This window comes from Colobus angolensis, unplaced genomic scaffold, assembly GCF_000951035.1.
Source record: "Colobus angolensis palliatus isolate OR3802 unplaced genomic scaffold, Cang.pa_1.0 Scaffold122, whole genome shotgun sequence".
NCBI lineage: Eukaryota > Metazoa > Chordata > Mammalia > Primates > Cercopithecidae > Colobus > Colobus angolensis.
The window spans coordinates 766,252-786,681 of record NW_012113364.1 but is presented as its reverse complement, the minus strand read 5'-3'; positions in this window follow the sequence as shown (position 1 = coordinate 786,681).

Below are 20,430 nucleotides of genomic sequence, written 5' to 3'. Positions count from 1 at the left end.
ATCTTTGTCAGGAGGTATTTTTCTCCACTCTGCTCCTGAGCTAAAAATGAGAGGGGCCTCTTGGGAAGGAAACAGAATGCAGGAAGAAAGAACACTGCTGCCAAGCTGTCTGCTGGAGTGAACACCAGGCCGAAGAGCCGAAGAGCTCCAGGAAATGGTGCTGATGGCACTTGGTGGCCTGTCTTCTATCTCCCCATGTTTCTGAGCTGAGCCACTGTGCCACCGGGGACCACGTGGCAGACTCCACTCTCTCCAAGTTCCCAGACCCAGTGAAACATGCCCAGGGAGAACTTGTCAGCAGCCTAAGGCCCCCTGCTCCTGGCAGAACGACTCTCAAAGCCTGGCTTCCCAAGTTGTCCCCCAACACCTTTGGTGTCCTCTTCTGTGGCCAGGACCTAGTCGTATCTCCCTGGAGGACTCGGTACTAGCTAGTTGCCTTTTCTTTATTCCTTTCTTCATCCATTCCTTCCACACATGTTTCTTGAGCCCCTGCTATGAGCCAGGCATCATTCAAGGCACTAGAGCTGTGACAAAGTCTTTACCATAAGGGAACACATTCTACGTGGGGTGGGATATGGACAATGCATAGATAAATAAATAATTCAGCAGAGCGCAGTAGCTCATGCCTGTAATCCCAGCATTTTAGGAGGCCAAGGTGGGCGGATCATGAGGTCAAGAGTTCGAGACCAGCCTGGCCAACATGGTGAAACCCCGTCTCTACTAAAAATATAAAAATTAGCTGGGTGTGGTGGCACATGCTACTTGAAAGGCTGAGGCAGGAGAATCACTTGAACCCAGGAGGCAGAGGTTGCCATGAGCTGAGATCACGCCAATGTACTCCAGCCTGGGAGACAGAGGGACACTCTGTCTCAAAACAACAAAAGAAAAGAAAAGAAAAGAAAAGAAAAATAATTCTAGATAGCAAGAAATGAGAAAGGAAATAAATAGGTTGGAATGATATATGGAACACCCAAGAGAGTATGAGCCTCCTTTAGGGTCGGAGGTCAGAGGAAGTAACATCTGATCTGAGACCTAAGATGAGGAAAAGAAGTAGCCACTAAAAAATAAAATGGCGGCCTGGTGCGGTGGTTCATGCCTGTAGTCCCAGTGCTTTGGGAGTCTGAGACAGGAGGATTACTTGAGGCCAGGAGTTCAAGACCAGCCTGGGCAGCATAGCGAAACCCCTTTCTACAAAAAATACAAAAATCAGCCAGGCATGGTTGTGGACACCTGTGGTCCCAGCTACTGGGGAGGCTGAGGTGGGAGAATCGCTTGAGCCTCAGAGGCAGAAGCTGCAGCAAGTCGTGATTATACCACAGAACTCCAGCCTGGGCAACAGAGTGAGGACTCTGTCTCAAAATAAAATAAAACAAAGTGACAGCTAGGTGCAGTGGCTCACACCTGTAATTCCAGTGCTTTGGAAGGCGAAGGCAAGAGGATCGCTCAGGACCAGGAGTTAGAGACCAGCCTGGGCAACACAGTGAGACCCGATCTCTACAAAAATAATAAAAATTAGTCTGGCATGGTGGTGTGCACCTGTAGTTCCAGCTACCCAGGAGGTTGAGGCAGAAAGATCATTTCAGCCCAGTAGTTCGAGGCTACAATAAAATATGATCGCACTGCACTCCAGCCTGGATGACAGAGCGAGAGCTTGTCTCTAAAAAAGAGAGAGAGGCCGGGCATAGTGGCTCACACCTGTAATCCTAACACTTTGGGAGGCCGAGGTGAGCAGATTACTTGAGCTCAGGAGGTCGAGACCAGCCTGGGCAACACGGTGAAATCCCATCTCTATTGAAATACAAAAAAATTAGCCGGATGTGGCAGCATGCACCTGTAGTCCCAGCTACTCAGGAGACAAAGGCAGGAGAATTGCTTGGACCTGGGAGGTGGAGGTTGCAGTGAGCCAAGATCGTGCCACTGCACTCCAGCCTGGGCGACATAGTGAGACTCTGTCTCAAAAGAGAGAGAGAGAGAGAGAAGATCACACATTTTAATACGTGTGTATAGAAAAGAGGACAGCATGTTCAAGGCACGCAAAGGAAGCCCAAGTGGCTTCAGCCAGTGATTAGAGACAGAAGAAGAGGGAGACTGACCTCTGAGGGAACCTCCCAAGTCTACAGGCTGGGCAAGCACTGTGAAATCATGTTGTAAGTGCGGGGAAAAGCAACCCAATGGGTTTTTTGGTTGTTTTGTTTCGTTTTGTTTTGTTTTGAGATGGAGTCTCACTCTGTCACCCAGGCTGGAGTGTAGTGGTGCAATCTTGGCTGACTACAACCTCTGCCTCCTGAGTTCAAACAATTCTCCTGCTTCAGCCTCCCAAGTAGCTGGGACTACAGGCGTCCACTACTATGCCCAACTAATTTTTATGTTTTTAGTAGAGACAGTGTTTCACCATGTTGGCCAGGCTAGTCTCAAACTCCTGACCTCAAGTGATCTGCCCACTTTGGCTTCCCGAAGTCCTGGGATTACAGGTGTGAGCCACCGTGCCCAGCCATCCAACGGTGTTAAGCAGAGAAGTGACGTGATCTAATTTATACTCTGTGAGTCTCATTCTATGTGAGTCATAGATGGAAGAGGAACAGATCTGAACACAGAGAAACCAATTAGGAGGCCATGGGGGACACTGTCTGGGACGTGATGGGATTCAGGCCAGCATGGCGGCAGCCACGTGGGAGACAAACAACCACATAGAAATTGCAGTATGGAAACAGACATGCAGGACCTGCCAGTTAATTGGGTGTGGTGATGAGGAAAGGAGGGTTTGAGCTTTGAGCAATTAGGTGGATGGTGGTGACACCTGCTGAGATGGGAGGATTGAGTGAGTGACCAGTGGACTTGGATGTCCCTGGAGTATGATGGAGGTGGGATGTGGAGTGCTCCAAGCCTCCCTTTGGACGTGTTGAGTTGGATACATATTCAACACCTGAATGAAATGTCAAGCAGGCAACTGGGTACATGTCTGGACTCAGGGAGACGTCAGCTTTGTTCCCCATTTCTGCATTCCTATTCTGTTAGCCTCCCTTAAAAGAGACAGAAAGTTTTCATAGAGAGCAAGAAATCTCAGCTTTGGCCACAAAGAGGTGGGGGTTTGAATTTTCTCTTGGCCACATGATAACGGTGTGACTCCATTGCTCTGCTGTCTTCTGTGTAAGTGGCAGCTATTTTGGAGTTTCCACAGGTTTGGCCACAGTGAACATGTAATATACATGATCTTCTGTCTTTTCCCTATTCTTTGGATTCTTCAGTTAATGCCCAGGTCTGGAGACTTCCTGGGCATCCCTACTGGCTTCCTTTTCCCAAAAGTTTGTTTGTTTGTTGTTTGTTAAGATGAAGTCTCACTCTGTTGCCCAGGCTGAAGTGCAGTGGCATAATCTCAGCTCACTGGAATCTCCACCTCCCAGCTTCAAGTGATTTTCTCATGCCTCAACCTTCCTAGTAGCTGGGATTACGGGCGCCCACCATCACACCCAGTTAATTTTTGTATTTTCAGTAGAGACGGGATTTCACCATGTCGGCCAGCTGGTCTTGAACTCCTGACCTCAACTGATCCACCCACTTTGGCCTCCCAAAGTGCTGGGATTATAGGCATGAGCCACTGCGCCTGGCACCAAAAGTTTGTCTTTAAAGCAGGGGTCGCTCACCAGATACTGACTCTTAGTAAAAACCAGCTTCCCAGGATTTCCTGCAGAAATCCTCACGCTTTAGCGTATAACCACATACTAGCTAAAGGATGCATTTGAGTCAGCTCCCAGCCCCTGGCCTGCCCAAGTGAATGTGTATCTGATAGGTCCTGGCTCCCTCCCCATCTTTCCCTGTATTTTCCAACCTGACACCTTTGCCTCCATCCTCTCTTACTACAAGAGGACATTGGCTTTTCTCTCTGCCCATGATCTCCACCAGATTCATATTTTCCTAAAACACAGCTCCCTTTGTATCACTCCCTTGCATGGAACCATTTCTTGGCCCCTTTCTGCCCACAAAAAGAAGTACGAGATCACCTTGGCCCCATAGCATTATGCAACATGTCCCTGGCTTACATTACGGAACTTTACATAATCCGTATTTTAGCTGAGAATTTCTCAAAATGTTTTGAGAGCTTTGCATTTTTAAAAACCATTAAGAATCCCCCAAATGCTTTCGTCAATATGGGTTATAACTTTAATTGATATTGCATTACAGATTGAAACCGACATTTTAAATATATTGTTATTAACTCAATAACAATGAGCCCACTGCATAACATAAATAACATATTTGTTAAAAGCAAACTATGTTCCCCAAACAAAAACTGAGCAAGAGGAGCAGCATTGTTTTACATGTTTTTTGCAAATCTCTTGTGTCTGGTTTAATGGAAGACAGATGGATTTCCAAACCCTCTCCTTGCTTCAGTCTGCTACAAAACGTTAAGTTATGTATAGAAAATCCAGCCTCGCACAGACATGTAAGTGGAAAAGAGAAACCCTTATCAATCCCCAAAAGGGTCTTTGGAGCCTACAGGGGGCCTTGAACTTGCCTTGAGAGCCAGGACTGTGGCTAAACCAGACAGTGCATGCATTTCTGAATAAGCCCGACTTTCCTCCCTGCACTGTGGGCTCACACACTGTTCTCCGTCCTGTGATCCTTCCTTCATTCACCTGCTTAAATCCTAACCTAGACCCAGGTCTGATGTTTTTACAACAGACTGAAGAAGCTCAAAGGCCCATCAGGAGCCAGCAGAGACACTTGGAGACACTTGAAGCCCGAGGCACAGCACCAAGCCAACTCCTAGACTCAAGCAATCCTCCTGCCTTGGCTTCCCACAGTGCTGGGATTACAGGCCTGAACCACCACACTGGGCATTTGGGGTAATGCCTCCCAAATGTCCTGGGTAAAGACTGACCTTCTCCCTGTGACCCAGCTCTGCCAGGGTTTGCAGCTGTCTTGAAAGACCCCTAGGATGTTATACTGGTCTGCACAGGCTGCCATAACACGATATCACAGATGGGGTGGTTAAGCAACAGACATTGATTTTCTCAAAGTTCTGGAGGCTGGAAGTTCAAGATCAAGGTGTCCACAGGTTTCATTTCTCCTGAGGCTCTTCTCCTTGCAGGCGGCTGCCTTCTCACCATGTCTAGCATGACCTTTCCTCTGTGCATGTGCCCCCCACCCAGTGTTTCCTCCTCTTCTTACAAAGACATCAGCCCTGTTGGACTAGGGTCCTGCATTAGGGCATCATTCAACCATAGTTACCCCTTTAAAGACCCTATCTCGGCTGGGTGCAGTGACTCACACCTGTAATCCCAGCACTTTGGGAGGTCGAAGCAGGTGGATCACTGGAGGTGGATGGATCACTTGAGGTCAGGAGTTTGAGACCAGCCTGGCCAACATGGTGAAACCCCATCTCTACTAAAAATACAAAAATTAACTGGGCATGGTGGCATGCGCCCGTAATCCCAGCTACTCAGTAAGCTGAGACAGGAGAATTGCTTGAACCCAGGAGACAGAGGTTACAGTGAGCCGAGATTGCACCATTGCACTCTAGCCTGGGCCACTGTGGCTGGCTAATTTTTAAATTGTGTGTGTGTGTGTGTGTGTATGAGATCTCACTATGTTGCCCAGGCTGGTCTCAAACTCTGGCCTCAAGCAATCCTCCTGCCTCAGTCTCACAAAGTGCTGGGATTCCAGGCATGAGCCACTAAGCTTGGTTGATGAGTTCCCTTATTGCTTTCATCCAAGGTAGACACTCCCACTGCCCTGCTTGTTATGCCACTGGCTGTCACTGTACCCAGATATCAAACTCCATCTGCCCCTTAGTTCCTCCCATGGGTAAGTACAGATCTGCTATGCCCAAAGGAACCTCAGCCAGGGACGTGTTGAGTGCAGGCGATGAGGTTGTATGGAATGAAGCAATGCAGGTATCTCCTTATGCAGATTTGCATGTGTAGAAGGTTTATGCAGGAGTGAGGTGCCTGGGACAGTATGTAGGGAAAGGGGGACAGGGATATAAAGAGCTCGTTATCTGTTCTTCCTGCCCAGATCCATGGGCTAATGTCTGAACCCTATGGAAGAAGAGAGCAACTGGAGACAGAAGCCTGAGAGGTGGTTTCCCAAAGAACTCAGAAGAACGCAACAGCTCAATCCTGTTACTACTAAAGTCTCCGGTGGAAAAATGGTACCCAGAGCCAGGGAGCATGATGCTGTCCTCAATTTACGTAGAAGCCCTGATTGCTCTGGCCCTTGGAGCAGCTTCAGTGGTGCCCTGATGCAGCATCCTCAGCATAGAAATGGGTGGTCTCCCAGGATACACCAGCATCCCTAGCAATAACAAGCCTCCTTCCGTTAGCTTTGTGGATGGAGAACATTACGGACATGCTCTTTCTGCATCCCAAGTGGTAAACTTTGCTAGGAAGGAAGGAACAACTCACACACCTGGCTCCAGAGAAACTTGTGTCGGCCTCATTTCTGCATCAAACATATTTCTCTGCATCTCCCAGAGTTAGCTTTGGAGCGTTTCCTCTGAACGTGGCTACTCATGTCGGGCACAAGACAGGGAGTAGCTTTATGATGGGAAGAGCACAGGCTTTGGTGCGGACAGCAAGGTCCCGGGAGCTGACCAGAAGCACCCCTGCCTGGCAGCCTGTGCTGAGCCCTGGCCGTGCACAGCCATATCCACCCTCACAGCAGGCCTGTGGGAAAGGCAAAGTGATTACTGTGTGTGCCCACCTCACAGGGCTCATCCATGTGTCCCTTCTACCTTCCGTCTCCTCCTACTGGGAAAAGGAAGCCTCCTGCCCTGGAGTCTTCACCCTGCTGGCTTAGAAATTACCCTGATTACACTCACTGGCTTTGCTGCTGCCCCGGCGTGAAACTCATCTTTGCATGAAACCCATCTTTGGTTATTTCCACCCTGACCCTGTTTTTTGGGGGTTTTTTTTTTTTTTTTTTTTTTGAGATTTTTTTTTTTCTTGCCGTGTCACCCGGGCTGGAGTGCAGTGGCACAATCTCGGCTCACTGCAACTTCTGCCTCCCAGGTTCAAGCGATTCCCCTGCATCAGCCTCCTGAGTAGCTGGGATTACAGGTGCACACACCACCATGCCCACCTAATTTTTGTGTTTTTAGTAGAGACAGGGTTTCACCATGTTGGCCAGGTTGGTCTCAAGCTCCTGACCTCAGGTGATCCACCCGCCTCGGCCTCCCAAAGTGCTGGGATTACAGGCATGAGCCACCGCACCCGCCTGACCTTGCTGCTTAACTCAGTATTTCCTGCTCGAAATTAACAAAGCCTTCTCTTTTCATGCACCAAGTTGGAAGTTGCTCACACCTCTCAAATCCTAATTCCAATCCAGGCTTCAGACCAGGAAAACCCTGCCTGACCTTTCCCCAGAAAGAAAGATCTTCTCCTGTGAGGTCCCCAAACTGCCCCCGACTTGTCCCCTGGCTCCTTTCTGTAAGACCGTCGCTCTGTTCCATTTCCATACTAGAGCTACAGAATGTGAGGTTGGAGAAGGACATTCCTGACTTCATTTTTCACTCTCTGCACAGCCTTCAGCGACTTGGCAAACCTGTCAGAGTCGCAGTTTCCTCTTGTTTAAAGCAGTGATGACTGTCTTCCCCATACGCCTGCTGCGAAGGTGAATATGGCCCTTCACGGCCAGGGCTCGGCACAGACGACCAGGCAGGGGCCCTCAGTGAGGATGAGGGCTGCTGCACCCACACCCACCAGGGGGGTGCTGCGCTGGTCCTTGCTGTTCTTTCTGTGTGGCTGCCCTCTGGGCTCTTGTTCTAAGTGCACATCTGCCTCTTTGGCCTTCTGTGGTCATCATTCTCTCATTCAGTCAGCAAACATTGCGTGAGTCCCTACTGTATACCAAGGATTGCATTTAGGCATCAGGGTTCCAGAAATGAGTAAGACATGCTCCTAATTTTTAGACCGCTTACCCTCTGGCAGGGGGAGGGCAGATGCAGAAACAGAGCAATGAGGGGCTATAATAAATGCACAGGTCAGCAGCCCACAGCCCTGCCAGTGTGCCCTCTGGGTCTTACTAGTGCCTCCCTGCTCCTTACTAGTCCTGGATATGCCCAAGGAGATGCATGCCTGAGTCTCAGTTTAACCACCTTTAAAATTGAGGCATTCTCGATTACCAAGGTTTGGCTGAGGCATCACCAGCACAGCTCCTGACGCATACACAAAGTTCCTCAGGGAGGGTTGACTCTGGCTCTAACTTACTCCCAAACAAGCCCCTGAGGGTTTCTCAGTCTTGGCAAAATATTGCGCTTGGCTTTTCCAAGCAGTTTAAAATATCTGAAAGAACCATTTCCCCTACAACAAAACAAAACAAAGCAAAACACACAAGCTTGACTAGAAAGCAATGTTAGCACTTCCTGGGGGTGGCTTGCCGGAGCCTGCTTTCAGATCCCAGCCCGCTGCCCTCCCTCTTGCGTCTTTACAGATGGTGTTTCCTACTTGCTCCCCTCTGCCATGGCTCAGGGCTGTGTGCTCAGGACAATCGGTTCTGTCTGAAGCCTGGACTGCCTAAACATCCTAATGATATGAGCTCCCTAAAGCATTGCGCTGTTTCTAAGTGGGGAGCGTGGAGGAGGTTAAAGAATGAAATCGCTTCTCATAGGTGATGACAGGTTCCCCAGGCTTCCTAACTACAGCTTAAACATGCAGAGAACCAAAAACGGGAGACTCAGGTGCCACGGAGACGCTCACATGGCTGTGTCCCTGCTGAGCAAAGCAAGCAAAGAGATACTTGGGAGAATCGCTTGAGCTCAGGAGGTTGAGGCTGCAATGAGCTGTGATTGTACCATTGCACTCTAGCCTGGGCAACAGAAGGAGACCCTATCTCAAAAAAAAAAAAAAAAAAGAGAGAGAGGAGGTATCACCTCTGTTTACCAGAAACCATCTATACTCCTGGCTACAGCCCTACAAGCCATTTCTTCAATGTGCTTGAAGGTATTCAGATGTGCTTATTAATTAGTCATCATTATTGACCTGACATTCTGCTGTCATTTAAATAAACTTGGTGAAATTAATGAGGCCCCTAATAATAGGCAGATTTCTTGTGCTAATTATTTTTTGGTGAACAAATTCCATTGTTAATACAAATAGCAATATTAATCATACCAAGGATCAATATTTGTGTGGGTGGTGAGCTGCAGGATAAGAGAAAGGGCATGGTCACGTTAAGGGGTGTTGGGAGAAGATCGGAGACTGGCCAAACGCGAAGGTTGCCTTGCCTAAGGAAGGGGATGAGTACGAGCTTCATTGATGATGAGGTGGGAGGAGGAAGCTTCCCAAATGCAGAACGGGAGTCTGTAAAAGAACTCGATGTGGCAATAACTGTGACCATCCTAGGGCCTTCTTTTCATCATCATCATTATTATTATTATTATTATACTTTAAGTTCTGGGCTACATGTACAGAATGCGCAGGTTTGTTACATACGTATACATGTGCCATGGTGGTTTGCTGCACCTATCAACCCATCATCTACATTAGGTATTTCTCCTAATGCTCTCCCTCCCCAACCCCTACCCCACAACAGCCCCAGTGTATGATGTTCCCCTCGCTGTGTCCTTGTGTTCTCATTGTTCAGCTCCCACTTATGAGTGAGAACATGCAGTGTTTGGTTTTCTGTTCTTGTGTCAGTTTGCTGCGAATGATGGTTTCCAGCTTCATTCATGTCCCTGCAAAGGACATGAACTCATCCTTTTTTATGGCTGCATAGTATTCCATGGTGTGTATGTGCCACATTTTCTTTATCCAGTCTATCATTGATGGGCATTTGGGTTAGTTCCAAGTCTTTGCTATTGTGAACAGTGCTGCAATAAACATACGTGTGCGTGTGTCTTTATAGTAGAATGATTTATAATCCTTTGTAGCCCAGAGCCTTCTAAGATGCACAAACTAATACAAGTCCAGAGACATTGAAGATTCTGCCATTGTCTTTACCCCCAAGTCCCCACTGATCCAACCATCCAGTCAGCCCTCTCAATCAGTACCTTCTCTTGGCGTCCTTTTCCCTTGATCTGCTGAAAGCTTGCACCTTGGCTTATGTTCCCTCCCTCGCTAGATGTTCGGACCCACATCTAGTCTTAGCCCTTCCAATTCAGCTTCCAAACCAGAGCCCAAAAACTAAAAGAGAAAATTGCTCCCTGCTAAGGAGTTCTCTGGTGGGTCTCACGGTCTAGAGTGTAGTCCAAGGCCTCCTTCGAGTGCAATATCTTTCCATGGAGTTCAAGTGTCCAGATGTTAACTGTCCCTATCTCCCCAGCCTCCCATCCCACGTTCATGAAATGCTTTGGGGATTCCCCTCATCCCATCATTTCAGCCAGTTAACTCCTGCACACTCTCCACCCCTAAAATCCTTCCAGGAGTCCCCAGCTAGAGCCCCTCCTCTGCTCCCAGGACTCATGGCCTTCCCAATTCACAGCTCTTATCACACTATTGATAATTTTCATTATCATGTCTTCTTTATTTTATCTCTTTCATATTCCCGGGACTGTGAACCTCTCGAGGGCATGGCATTCGCCTGATTCATGTCAGGCTACACAAAGTCCCGTGGTGCGTAAATGTTTGATGAACATACAAATGAGTGACTAAATCTTTATGGGAGAAAGGATTGTGGGGGAGACTCAGGAGTCAGCAGATAGGTGAGCTGGGAATAGAATCACAGTGAGAAATTGAAAGTGGAGATGAAGGAAGTCTTGGAAGCAGCTGTTGGTTTTTGGTAAGTGTACTCAGTATAGACTAACAATGTTGATAAGAAAGTGGTAGGAAGAACAGGCAAGAGTGCAGATTTCTTCATCCGGGTCCCGCAATGACTATTGATGCAGGCAGAGGACACAGCTTGAGAGAATATGGCAGATTTACCAGCCACGTTTGGCTCAAGCTGTGTGTACATATTTTAGGAGCTCCCAGTGGGCAAGAAACAGCTGATCAGGGAGAGAAAGTCAGGTTCCCTTTGACCCCATGGAAGGATCTTGGCATCTCTTGCTCTGAGAAATGTCGGGTGTCTTATAGAGGATGGTATTTTTCTGCTGAACAAACCATATGTCCATGAACTATCAGGTTTCCTCGGAAAATTTTAGCTTTTTCCCAAGCACACAAGCAGCTTCTAGCCAGGGGTGTCCAACCTTTGGCTTCCCTGTGCCACATTGGAAGAACTGTCTTGGCCACATATAAAATACACTAACACTAAAAACAACAGGTCTGTGCATAATTTTCATGATATCTACCACCACAGATAAGCAAAAAAGTTCTTGCATTCCAATGTTTGGACATGGCTGCTCTAGACTCTAGCCACAGAAGAGCATCAGAAGATGGTGAGAGGCTCCCTAGGATGCAGAGACGTGGGGAAATCTCATCACTCAGCTCTGAGCAAGCTTTCAGGTCACAGAAGCATTGGCATCTCTCAGGGAGTCACATGATGGTGTCAGGCCTGATGACTGTGGGGTGCAGCTCTCCCAAGACCCAGAGGGAGGTTCACTGAACACTTGCCATGTATACTGCACTAAAGGCTAAATCTCAAAAAGTCCTTTCTGCTCTGATGAATTTCTAAAATGGATGATTTCACCTTAGATGAAATATCAGGAAGTGTGATCTGGGAAAGAAGCAAAGGAAGGTTGTTTTGGTCTGGAAATGATATCTCTTAAAGCAGGGGTTCCCAGCCCCTGAGCCATAGACTGGTACTGGTTCATAGCCTGTCAGGAACCAGGTTGAACAACAGGAGGTGAGCAGTGGGCAAGTGAGCAAAGCTTTATCTGTATTTACAGCTGCTCCCTATCGCTCGCATTACCACCTGAGCTCTGCTTCCTATCAGATCAGCTGCATCATTAGATTCTCATAGGAGTGCAAACCTGTAGTGAATTGTGCATGCGAGGGATCTAGGTTGCACGCTTCTTATGAGAATCTGTCACTGTCTCCCATCACCCCTAGATGGGACCATCCAGTTGCAGGAAAACAAGCTCAGGGCTCCCACTGAGTCTACGTGATGGTGAGTTGTAGAATTATTTCATTATACAGTACAATGTAATAATAATTGAAATAAAGTGCACAATAAATGTAACAAGCTTGACTCATCTCCAAACCATCCTCCCCCCCTCCACCCTCTCCTGGTCCATGGAAAAAATTGTCTTCCATGAAACTGGTTCGTTGTGCCCAAAAGATTGGGGACCACTGTCTTAAAGATTGTTTTGTATTCTTTCTTCTCCTTGACCAGAAGGGGGTTAATACAATGGAGATTCCTTTTCAGCACAAAAAGGGAAGATTATATATGTGAGCTAAGCTTTTATTTGAGTTGAAACATACTCTACAAAATAGACTCCAGTATGTTGGAAGGCTTAATGCCCCCAGGGAAACAAAATTGCATTAATATTCAAAGATGTTCCAATATTTCTTCAAGTTTCACAACTGATACTAAATTAAGCCATGAAGTGCAACCATACTAATTGGCAAAAGGCACATGATAGACAATAATGGTGTAAAAGTTCATCTCTTGCTCCAATTAATTACAAAAGAGGATTTTTTTTAAATGAAGGAACAAGCTCTCACATTCACCATACAGATCCTAAAGCACCTTTCTTGCAAAGTATGACACCACAACTCTGTCTTCCATAGCCCTAACATAAAATGAAATTATTTTTTGTATACTAGCATGTCAAAACATGGAATTGCATGTCCAATGTGGTGTTTTAATGCAACTGAATACACCTTTGGGTCAATGAATAATGTATAACATAAATCTTCTAACTGAAATAAGTATCATTGAGTTAGAATTCTTTATAATCATTCTATTATAAAGACATATGCATACATATGATCACTGCAGCATTATTCACAATAGCAAAGACATGAAATCAACCTAATTGCCCATCAATGACAGACTACATAAAGAGAATGTGCCAGGCACGGTGGCTCACGCCTGTAATCCCAGCACTTTGGGAGGCCGAGGCGGGCGGATCACGAGGTCAGGAGATCGAGACCATCCTGGCTAACACGGTGAAACCCTGTCTCTACTAAAAAATACAAAAAACTAGCCGGGCGAGGTGGCGGGCGCCTGTAGTCCCAGCTACTCAGGAGGCTGAGGCAGGAGAATGGCGTAAAGCCGGGAGGCGGAGCTTGCAGTGAGCCGAGATCGCACCACCGCACTCTAGCCTGGGTGACAGAGCAAGACTCCGTCTCAAAAAAACAAAAAACAAAAAAAAAAGAGAATGTGATACATATACACCATGGAATACTATCCATAAAAAAGAACAAGATCATGTCCTTTGCAGGTACATGGATAGAACTAGAGGTCATTATCCTTAGCAAACTAACCCAAGAACAGAAAACCAAATACCACATGTTCTCAATTATAAGTGGGACCTAAATGGTGAGAACACATGGACACATAGAGGGGAACAACACACACTGGGGCCTTTCAAAGGGTGGAGGGTGAGGTGAGGGAGAGGATCAGGAAAAATAACTCATAGGTACTAGACTAATACCTAAGTGATTAAATAATCTGTACAACAAACCCCCGTGACAAAAGTTTACCTACATAACAAACCCCTATATATCTATATAACCAACACGTACTACCGAACTTAAAATAAAAGTTAAAAAGTAAGAATTCTTTAGGGGATATTATCTGTCTGGTATTGGTCACTGAGCTTTCCCATGCCTGGTATCTCTTACAGATTATGAAGAGTGCAGACTCATCCCTTATCTCCACCAAAGTCTAACCACCAGGGAAGAGATACAAGGAAATGCAAATGGGAGCAAACAATCCACTTTATTAAAGTGCGCAATAATTGCCAAAATACAAGACAAAGTTGAAATCGAGACATGGCTTGGATATGAGGCTACAGTAGGGGCATCCTATCACTGCCTGTATTGACTTGTATGTCACTAAAGAAGAACCCGGGGTCTGGGTAGCTTATTTGCAATAAAATCTGAGGGATCAGTGGTGGGCAGCCAGAGAGAGTGAGGGAAGGGGAAGAAACCCACATTGGATGCATGATTGAGTCCACTGCTGTGAGTGTCTGGGGCTCTCGGAATAGTCCACCCAAGATCATCCTGTAAGTTATAACCATCGGCTTCCAAACCTGCTGGTTGAGTGGATTCCCACCTCCAGGCTGGTCACACTTGCTTGATGAGTGAGTTCCTACCAACATCAGGAGTGTCAGAGAAATATGAAGGGTAGAAAACAGAAGATCATTGTGGGTGCTTAAGGTAAGTTGTTGTCAGACCAAGGTAGGTAGAAGCCAACTCAGAAACTTTCCACTGCAGCTGTGGCTAAAACTGAACGGGAGGATAAGGGAATGTGAGTGGGGCCCTAGACGTGTGTGATACACTCCCCACAAGTGTGTGAGGTCCACTGCAGGGGAGCGCTGGGTTCATTCATTTAGCTGACACCAAAGACGGCAGCCCTCTCTATCAATGCAAGCTCCAGCAGCACACAGACCACCAACTCAAATACTCAACTCTCCTTAAGAGGCAACCTCAGGTCCCAATCCAAGGCACAGATGCATGAAACCACAGTGAGCTGCAGCTTCTCTTACTGATGAGGCACAAGTGGGCAAAAGAAGGATTGAAAATCTTTCCTGCTTCTGAGCCAAAATCATACTGGATGCGTTGGGGTAATGCTTGCTCATGCAAACTTTTCTAATCTTAGTAGCTTAATACAATAACTGTCTTTCTCAAATTGTAGGCACCAATCTTGGCTTCCCCATAGCAGTTCAGAAACCCAAATATCTCCCATGTTCGGGTTCTGCTATCATCAAGATGTTTGTCAGCATTAAGAAGGAAAAGGCAGGCAGGATTCCACATGTGAAGATTCTATGGGACAGAAATGGAAATGGTTCCTGGTACTTCTGCCCACTTACCTTCAGCTGAATTCAGTAATTCGGCCACAGTTAACTCCAAGAAAGGCTTGGAAGCAGGCTCAAGTTGTGTGTCTAGGAAGAAGATGAAATGTGTTTAATGAACAGCTAGACAATCTCTGCCATACATTCCTTCTTTTCATAAGACATAGCCCCAAAAAATAATTAGCTTTCACCAATAAGGTTGATCTGGTTTGGCTGTGTCCCCACCCAAATCTCATCTTGGGTTGTGGCTCCCATAATTCCCATTTGTTGCGGGAGGGACCCAGTGGGAGATATGGGGGCGGTTTCCCTTATACTGTTCTCATGGTAGTGAATAAGTCTCATGAGATGTGATGATTTTGTAGGAGAAAACCCCTTTCACTTGGTTTTCATTCTTTCTTTGCCTGCAGCCATGTAAGACGTGCCTTGGTTCTTCCCTCACCTTCTGCCATGATTATGAGGTCTCCCCAGCCACGTGAAATTGTGAGTCCACTAAATCTCTTTTTATTTATAAATTACCCAGTCTCTGGTATGTCTTTATCAGAAGCTTGAAGACAGACTAATACAAAGGTGTACCAACACTCCACCCTTGAAAAAGGGTAGGTGCAAAGGAAGGCAAGAGAAGTACAAAGTGTTCACTCCAAAATTGGAGAAGCAAATTGCAGGTTGTTTTAAAACGAACAGAAAAAAGCCAAGTCCTAAACCATGCAGTTACCACAGTCCTCCATTCCATCTTCCTAGTTTCTCACAAGGATGCTTTTATACCCCAGTGTTATAGATGGGGAAACTGAGGCTAGGAGACCAAGTGGTTTGCTGAAGTTAATATTGTTGATGGAAACCACCGGATTTAAACTCACATCTTTTGGATCCCTCAATATGGAAAAAGAGGACCAGGAGCTATGTCTTCGGCTTTTATCATTTACATTCAGAAAAAAATTACCAGAGATGGAATCATTCTGCTTTTGTTTCTAGGCCACAAAATCCTAGCCAGAAAGCCTAAATTAAGAAACAGAACATGAGATGTATTAATCTGCCAGGACTGTCACAACAAAAGACCAGAGACAGAGTGGCTTAAACAACAGAAAGTTATCGTCTCATAATGCATTAAGAGCAGGGTTGGTCTTTTCTGAGGGTGGTGAAAGTAAGTATGTTCCATGCCCTTCTCCTAGCTCCTGGGGGTTTGCTGGTGATCTGGCATTCATTGGCTGGTAGATGCAGGACCCTGATCTCCCTCATGTTCATCCAGTGTTCCCCCTGCATCTGTATCAGTCTCTGTGTCCGCATTTCTTTGCTTTTTTATAAGCACACCAATCATAATGGATTGCAACCACCCTAACGCCCTCATTTTAACTCATTTACCTCTGTAAAGACCCTGTCTCCAAATCAGGTCACATTCTGTAGCACTGAGGGTTAGTACTCCAATATGTCCATTTTGGGGGGAAGAAGATACAATTCAGCCCCTGTAACACAAGGTGGGGGTTGGAATTCTCTGCCTCATTCAGAGAGTCATCAATACATTCTAATGGCAAAATAAAGGAGTTGGTATTCACCTTGGAGACCCAGGTCTTAAAACCGAAAACAACACATCAGGGTGACCCAGTGCATCCCTTGGATTTCAGGGAATTGGAATCAACTTGTATCTTCCTGATTCAGAGAGATCTCAAAGGCAGGATTTCCCTGAGTTCCCAGTAAAATGGGACATTGTTGGTTTGCTATCCACATTCCAGACTTAGGGTGAAAGTCCCCTTGGTAGGGAGCTGCCATCACTTCTGAAATAAAATATAGAGGTCAAGTCCTATTTCCAAAGAAAATGTTACGTTCCCCTTTCTATTTTTTTTTTCTGGGTTACATTTTAGACAAAATGTGCTCTGCAATTAGATAGCTGTAGCTGTATCTTATTTCCTTTACCATTAATCTTTTATAAACTGTGAAATTAACAAGCCTCTCCATGACCAACCTGCAAAATCTGCCATCTCTCACTACCATTGACTGAAGGTCTTTGCTTGGAGACATTCTACTGATAGCACTTGAGCAATTTTGATGAATGTGTCTCTCTTTCTCATTACAAGAAATGCTAATCTTCTGACATCTCTTTCTATGTACATTCATTAAAGGACTCCAAGCTCTCCACACTCTGGTGCAGGTGAAATTCAGCACTGTATTTGCTGACTTTACAATGGTCTGCTCACCCAGAGTTATCTGATGATGCGGTATTAAAGAATTAGGTCAAATAATCTGGATAAACCTTTAGGATTAAGGGATCTGTGCTCGTCTCACTGACCAATATTTTGAAAACCTAGTTAAACTCAAGCAAACACAGTATACTCATTGTTCATTCCTTCCATAAATTGAAGTGTGCACTGTCTAAGGGTGAGGAACTCGTCCAGGCACTGGGGAAGTACAGCTTTGGCCTTCCTGGAACTTACAGTAGAGGGGAAAGGATGAAAGAAAAAAAAACACAATGATGACAATACATTGGGGTAAGTGGCATAGGGACAGCGGATGGGGCTGACGAGCTCCCCCTGCAGTCAGGATGGATTTCACAAACAAGGTTAGATTTGAGCTCATTTTGAACGATGGGAGAGTTTGTTGGGTGCAGCGTTCTGTGGACATAGGAGGGCCTTCCAGGAAGAAGAAATAATATATGCCAAAGATAAGAACATGGCATGTTTAGCAAAAAATATTTATCTCCCCAACAAGAATATGCACAGCAGAAGACGTGCTGCAGAGGCCGTCAGGGGCCAATTCCTGCTGGGCTTGAATACCATGCTACAGAGTTGGTCTTGACCTACAAGGCCAGTAGGTTCAACCCACGTTCCAGGAGAAGAAAGTCCCTTCAACCGCTTCAGAGAGCATGGGGTGGTAGGGAGAACAGCAAATGGAGAGTCAAGTCCTTCACCCCTATTTTAGTCAAGGCAACTTGGCTCAAATGACGACCATGGTTGTGGCTCTGGGGATGGGAAAGAAAGCATAGATTCAAGAAGCATTTCAAAAACGGATGTATTAGTCAAAGTTCTCTATGGAAACAGAACCCAAAGGAGATAGGTATGGATAAATAGCTATAGATATAAAGAGATTTACAGTAAGGAATCAACTCACTTGATTACAGAGGCTGAGAAGTACCAAGATCTGCAGTCAGCAAGCTGGAAAAGAAAGAGATCTGATGGTGTGAGTGCCAGTCCAAAACGTGGCAAGCTCAAGACCCCAGAAGAACTGAGGTTTCCATTTAAGAGGCAAGAAAAGACTGATGTCCCAACTCAAGCAGTCAGGCAGAAGGAGTTTCCTCTTATTCAGGGTAGGGTCAGCCTTTTTGTCTTATTCAGACCTTCAACTGACTGAATGACGACTACCCGATTCAAATGTTAATCTCATCCAGAAATACTCTCACAGACACACCCAGAATAATGTTTGAGGAAATACCGGGAACTCCGTGACCCAGTCAAGTTGGTGCATAAAATTAACCATTGCAGTGAAATTATCAAAACCTGGAATCAGCAGGGTGGCTATGGGGAGTGAGGGAATGGGATAAGCGGAGGTTGAGTCTGAGGTTTGCAGACTGGGCAGCCGTGTGTGTGGAGATGCCTTAGGTAAGATGAGTATCATTGACAGTCTTTAACAAACAATTGCCTATTTCTGGCAAAGTCCTGCTTGGCATCTGGTAGCTAATTGTAAACTTTCTGGTCCAGATGAAAGCTGGGTGGAAGCCTGAACCTTGCCTTTACTCTTTGTATAGTATTTCCAGATAAGATCTTTACAGCAGTGTCACATTCAAGATTCACAAATGCCAAATTACCCGTGGTCATTTCAGAAGCATATTCTAAGCCTGGCCAGGAGATGTTTTTCATTGTCTTCTGCAGAAGGCCTGGGCCGCCATGCTGTACACGAAGAGCAGAAATTGTGTGCAGCACAAGTGTGTGGGGCAAGAATTACGAGTCAACACACTCTGTAGCAACAGAGAAGGGCCTGATGTTCAAACAGAGCCAGAAGCATGAAATAGCCCTCCATCCTTTCCCTATGGCTGATGAGATCAGAAGTGGCAGTCCACCAATGGTCACCAATTTAAATATCCTGCAACAGGGCCTAACAGAGAAAGAGGAGGTGAGGAAGTAAGATGCTCACCCTTGGGAACATGGAGAGCCTAAACCAATAAGTACTTGGAGGAAATGCAAAATGATGGGATGAAGCAGAAACAGAACCCTAGCAGACCCAACATCATGTGCAACAAAAGTCTTGGGGAGCAGGAACTGTGAGTTGACATAATTTACAACAACAAAAAGGATCGGAAAGATGGAAACTGTAGACACCTCCCCCTCTGTTCTGGGACCAGGTCTGGCTCTCATAAGTCTTAACAGTATCCCCTCCATGGATCTACTTTGAAGAAAATTCAATGAATGTCTTTCTTGTTGCAAACAAAGAAACCAGCCTGGCTCTACCCACCAAGGAGACCAGAAACCTGTCGCTTTATAAACCTCCAACCTTGTCTAATGACTGATGATGACAGATACTCAGACATCTCTGAGCCCAAATAAGGACCGGACTCACCACACACCCCCGTAGAGGATTCTAGGAATTCTATACAGCCCATTCTCCATCTTAGGCTGAAAATGAGCCCTCTCTCTTCTTGCTGAAGGGACCAAGAATTCATTCCCTTTTCCTTCCTTCCTTCCTTCCTTCCTTCCTTCCTTCCTTCCTTCCTTCCTTCCTTCCTTTCTTTCTTTCTTTCTTTCTCTCTCTCTCTCTCTCTCTCTCTCTCTCTCTTTCTTTCTTTTTGTTTTTTTGATGGAGTCTTTCTCTGTCGCCAGGCTGGAGTGCAGTCACGCAATCTCAGCTCACTGCAACCTCTGCCTCCTTGGTTCAAGTGATTATCCTGCCTCAGCCTCCCAAGTAGCTCGGATTACAAGCATGCACCGCCAGGCCCAGCAAATGTTTGTATTTTTAGTAGAGACAGGGTTTCACCGTGTTGGCCAGGGTGGTCTCAATCTCCTGACTTCGTAATCGACCTGCCTCAGCCTCCCAAAGTGCTGGGATTACAGATGTGAGCCACCGCACATGGCCCCTTTCTTCTTGATTCTGGTTCTAGCCACCTATCTTCTTCCATCACTGTCTCCTCCATGGGGCTCCATCCTTCCCAGGTCTGTTTATGGAGGGGGACACAGTTTGCCCAGCTCCCCCAAGACAAGCACACTGACCCGTGTTCTGTTACAGTGCCTTTTTCCACAGGGCAGCTCTCAGGAGTTGGGAACAACAACCATGTGGAATTTACAACCTTTTCTGGTCCACAGAAGACTTTTAGTTCCTGGTTTTGGTGCACATTCTTCCTATTCTAAGGTGTCCTCAGACCCTTCTGGGTGCTTAGAGCTCCTCTTGCACTCCAGCGTGAAACCCAACAAGCCTCCCAGCTCTTCAGATCCTTGTCACTCTCTAGACCACTCAACAACTCCATGCCCTATTCTCCTTCATCGAGGTTTCTTATTCCAGCGCAGAGCAGAGAGACAGGCAAGATGGAACAATGTGGATAAACTGGTGGGAACCATATGTATAAACTGGTGGGGACCACATGGATAAACTGGTGGGGACCACATGGATAAACTGGTGGG